Genomic DNA, 5,698 nt, shown 5'->3' on the forward strand with positions numbered 1-5,698 from the left:
AAAAATCACCTCTCTGCTCCTGCTTGCAACGCTGTTTCTGATGCAAGCCAGGATGCCATTGGCCTTCTTGGCCACCTGGGCACACTGTTGGCTCATGTTCAGCTGAGCATCAGTCAATACCCCCAGGTTCATTTCCTCTACGCAGTTCTCCAGCCACTCCACCCCAAGCCTGTAGTGTTGCCGCCAAAGTGCAGGACCCGGCATTTGGCCTTGTTGAAACTCATCCCATTGGCTTCAGCCCAGCTCTCCAGCCTGTCCAGATCCCTCTGTATGGCCTCGCTACCCCCAGGCAGATCCACACTTCCAGCCAATACGCTTTTCAGCAGGGCTGTATTCCATCCTTACATCCCCCACCCTGTACTGATAGCAGGGGTTGTCGTGACCCAAGTGCAAGACCCTGCACTTGGCTTTGTTGAACCTCCTGAAGTTCATGTGGGCCCTCTGGGCAGCCTGTCTAGGTCTGGATGGCATCCCATCCTGTGGGTGTGTCAACTGCTTTACACAGCTTGGTGTCATCCAAAACTTGCTGAGGGTACACTTGATCCCACTGTCAGTGTTGCTGATGAAGATACTAAAAAGCATTGGTTCCACTAGTGACCCCTTTGGGACACCACTCATTACTGATGTTCACCTGGACACTGAGCCATCAACCACCACCCTCTGGATACAATCTCACAACCAGATCATCAACCATCAAGCAGTCTATACATCAAATCCACGTCTTTCCAATTTGGAGAGCAGGATGTTGTGGGGGACTGTGTCAATCATCACATTAGTAAGCAAGTGCTTTAGTGCAGTGTTAACGGAAGACTCTTGGAAACCATGTCAGCCATGTCTGAGTGAAGGTATTAGCTACTGGGGTTCTGACAGTGGCAGAGTTGATGATTCACCTTCTCTTAGCATAGATGTTGGACCTCAAAAAGCTGTGATAAAAACACCATAATTTGATTTTTACAAAATGGCACTTTTCGGTTAAATACATTTAGAGTGGAAAACACACTGACAGGCTTGAGATCTCTTTTCTTGGATCATTCACCTGAAATTCATTCCCTCCTGCTGTCTTGAGCATGCCCAGAATTCTGCCCCAGTAATCTCTACATCAAAATCATTGATTCATTTTTGATAGTTCTTGTTTTGTGTATTTTTAGCTAACTGGGAAAGCACCAATAGATCAAACTGCAATCATTCCAGCAGTTGTATTTTATTATTTTATTTAATTCACTTTTTTTTTTTTTTTTTTTTACCTTTGAAGCTATTTTTTTGATCCTCTCCTATGCACTTGAGATGATTTGCTCATTGATCATTCCCACGTTTTGGCTGCTGTTGTATGTACATACAGCTGTTAAAATTAATGTGGGCGTTAGCTCTCTGAACCAACAAGTGACGCTGTTTAGACATGTAGGTTGAGTTCCTTGTGAACAACTGACCCACAGTCTGCCAGCCATTCAAATAGGTAGTTGGAAATTTGAAACTAATCCCCTAATTTTCAGTTGGTGAAGGTGTGAAAAGCATGATGATAAATCCAGCTTATCTTGCTTATGCAAGTAGTCCTGTTCCTTTGAAATTTGCAGTCAGTGGAGTTGGTGTGGGCTTCAAAGCAGGACCAGACTTACATATATATCTCAATGCAGGGCTGGTGGGATGTACTTCTTTATGCCTATTTGTGCAGCCCTGTCCCTGTGCCATGCCGTCCCTCCAGTCCCCATGCCTCTTTGCTTCTTTCAAAAACTACAGCAGAGGTGGTCAAGGCAAACACTTTGCATCGGGGACTGTGCGTGGATCTTCTATGCCCTCTCTATACAATTTGGAGGTCAGGTGCTTCCTTTTCCTCCAGGTCAAACTGTCCTTGGCAAGGGCTGGTATGGCAGGTCTGCATTTTCACCAGGCAGATGAACCCTGAACACTTCACTACTTGTATAGAAGTGGAACAGTTTGCCAGGAAAGACCAAGGAAATCCATGCAACGTTTCCTATGTCCAACGAGATAATGGTTCCCCAAATCAAAGGGTTAATATGTATTTAAGCATGGGGTGTATGACAGTTCCTCACAGCTATTCGTAACTGCTTTCGTGACAACATCCTCCTTTTCCATCCCAAACATCTATTGACTTTTTTAGAAATATCAAACCCCAAACGCAAATAGTTCCAGTGTTTTACTCTACTTTTCTTTTGGCTAACTCCATTGCCAAATTCTAGCCAGCTCTGCAGTTGTTTCTGTTGTTTTGTGAGCAAGCCACCTACATTTTTAATTGAATACACTGTTTGCCAGGAGAAAAAAAATGTCCCTACTTAATATTCATGCAAATCTCATTCTTCAGACTCCAACAAACACTCACTGACTGACTCATAATAACGGGGTCACACTCGTGGCATAACCTTTGCTGATGCATGGGCATAGTTCCACTGCCCTTCACTTATGCCAATTTATAGTACAGGAAGGTCCAGCTTATTGACTGATATATATAATATGTGCTATTAATTGCATCTTTCTGAATTCTAGTGCACTGGAACTGAGGAAGGGTTTTCATATGAAGTTCTACAACTGACATGGTATGTTATATGCTTGATGTAGGTCAATCATTAATATTTATCTTCTTGATTCCTCTTTTTTTTTTTTTTAGCAGCTAGCTCTTTCCATTTTCTGTAAATGTTAATTCTAGATCGAACCATTTAAAAGCTATTTTTTTCTTGAAATTTTATTAATTAGAGCACTTGAATCTATATAACAGAAGTCAGCCTTAATGGGATTTGGAACTGCTGAGAACATTTATTCCCACCAAACCCCTACCAGCAATTTCAGCCTGGAAAGCAGTATACTGCAAATCCTAAAATAAATGTAAGTTGTGTCTACGTCTTTCCAAATGGTATGCATTAATGTATTTTTTCTGTAACAGCAGCTAATTATTACTGTGAGTCATTAAAGGGTAACTTGAAAGCATTTGTACAATTTTACAAGTGTGCAAACTAATGCTTGCTGGCACCATTGACAGATACCTGTGTTGATCACAAACAGAGATAATGAGTTCTGTCAATTTGCCCAGCGCACTTTTAAGCAACCCAGAGAAATACAGTAAATATGGTAACTACAGCAGCCAAAAGAGATGCGAGTTCATCAAAACAACTTAAAACATGCTAATCCAATCTTATCTGAGCATTTACATAGCCAAAACCCAGATGACAGGTAGACTTGTTATGTACAAATAGGTATCAATAGGCATAAATATTTATAGCTTATAACCTAAATAGGAGAGATGTACATACATATGTATGCATAATAACATTGGCCGTATGTAACCAGTTTCTAAACTTCACATACTCAGTCCTTAACACCACTAAGTACACTAGGCTACATCAGTCCTACGTTGTCCATGAGAACACTCCCGTCTATTACAGACATTTGAATATATATGCTTAATGAAAAATTTATCAACATCAATCTATCCATCTTAGTTCAATGATTTTTATGTTGTTACTTCTAAGATTTGCTCTCTCCTTCCTGCTGTGAAGGAATTACGTGTATAGTATCATATGCATAAACCCAGGAATACTGATGTACAACTTGTATCCTCTGGTTTAAGCTTCATTAATCTTTCTTTATGAATCATATGTATGAGAGCAAATCATTGTGGTTATTCTCCATCAATCGCTTTCTTAGATGCTTAAGAATAGAGAGTGAGTTGTTTTTTGCTCAATGCAATTAAAGGTGTACTCCGTCCTTTCAAGAAATGCAAGAGGCAGTGTGATGCTGAAAAGCTGGCTTTGAACCACCAGATAAGAGGCTTTAATGGTCATATGTAGTGCTGCCCTAATGCCACATTATTTCTCAAGAACAGGTATAACTGCCGCTCCAGCCAGCTGAAACACTTAGTAGCAAATTTAGCCATTCTGAAGAAATTAACTAAACATATTTTATATATTATTGCATCGTAAAGCCTCAGCTCAGAAGTTTTCTTATTTGATGCCCACTTGTGTGCAATAAAAAATATGCTAAGTGTACACAGAAAGCTAGAACATTTTAGATGTAAGCATATGTTACCAGTGTTTAGCATAATCATCGAATCACAGAATGGCTTGGGATGGAAGGGTCCTTACAGATCACCTAGTTCCAACCCACTGCTGCAGACAGAGCTGCCGCTCACCAGATCAGGCTGCCTAAGGGCAGCTGAGCACCTCTAAGTTGAACACGTTAGTTAGAAGCATTTTACCTGTTAAGAAGAACACTTCTGCATTATTGTTGCTCTGTAATGCAAAATGGTTCACATATTTCATGGCTAAAAGTTAGATTTTAGAGCAGTGGGAGATCCACAGAAAATTGCCTGGGAACTTCGGGATACATGAACTGCCACTGCTCAGTAAGCAGCCACACCGAGAGAATACAAAATTCATTTGTGTCTGCTCTCTATGCACTTACTTTTGGCTTTCGAATACACCTGACTCTCACAATGCCTGCACAGAAACTTAAGTACTTCTTAAGTACAGCCATGCCCATGCTGTTTGCATGACACCTATGGTTACAAAGCAGGGAACCTGTAACTGGTCCAGCTCAGGGGTGAGCAGAATGTGACCTTCATCTATGTCTTTTGGATAGGATCTATCCAAAGAGCCACTGAAGGAACTGGGGCTATTTAGCCTGGGGAAAAGGAGGCTGAGGGGAAACCTTATTGCTCTCTTCCAATACCTGAAAGGTGCTTACAGCAAGAGCAGGGCTGGTCTCTTCTCACTGGTGACAGGACGAGGGGAAATGGCCTCAAGTTGCACCAGGGTAAGTTTAGGTTGGATATCAGGAAACACTTCTGTACAGAAAGGGTTGTGAAGCACTGGAATAGGCTCCCCAGGGAGGTGGGGGAGTCACCATCCCTGGATGTGTTTAAAATCCGTTTGGATGTGGTGCTCAGGGATGTGATTTAGTGGAGGGTTGTTGGAGTCAGGGTAGTATGGTGAGGTTGTGGTTGGACTCGAAGATCTTGAAGGTCTTTTCCAACCTGCACAATTCTGTGATTCTATGATCTGTCAATCTGCCCAGGTCTGGGCATCAGAGCTAAGCAGTGCTCAGGGTAACCCTTCTCCCACACTGCCTCCTCTCGCAGCGCAGCGCCACCCATCCTTCACCTGAGCCTTGTTCACATTTCACATCCACGGCAAACCGTCTGTGAGCACTACTCTCATCTAAAAGTGCTGCACAAACCTCTAACCCAAAGTAGCTCTTACTCAAGAAATCTACCGTATAAAAATCAAACTGCGTCCTCACAGATGTACGAGAGAGCTTTGCCGTTCCCAGCAGAGCTCCAGAGTACACGGCGGAGCAACCCGTGCGAGGACGGGCCCGGGCAGCAACGCGCGGGCGCCCCCTCGCGGTCGTCTTCCAGCGGCGCACACGTAGCTGGGTGGAGCCGCGCTGCCCCCCGGCGGCGCGGGGAGAGAACGGCGCTGGGGCGACCCGGGTCGGGCGGGGCTGGAGCACTGCCGCGCGTTAAACACGCGTGTAGCAAACCTGCTACCTGTCGGGCAAATCCTGTCAGGCACTTTTTCTGTTTTTGTTATGCGTGAGGCTCCGAGGAGCTGCGAGAGCTCGGGACGGGGCACGGCTCCCATAGCGGCAGGGAGACCCAGGGCAGGAGTTCCTAAGGCTCGTTCGTCAGGTTATGGAGAGAGAGCACTGTTCTCACGTTACCTATATGGAGATGTGAACACTTGATGAC

This window comes from Lagopus leucura, unplaced genomic scaffold (genome assembly GCF_019238085.1).
Source record: "Lagopus leucura isolate 7727_CA_CO unplaced genomic scaffold, USGS_WTPT01 Super-Scaffold_100001, whole genome shotgun sequence".
NCBI lineage: Eukaryota > Metazoa > Chordata > Aves > Galliformes > Phasianidae > Lagopus > Lagopus leucura.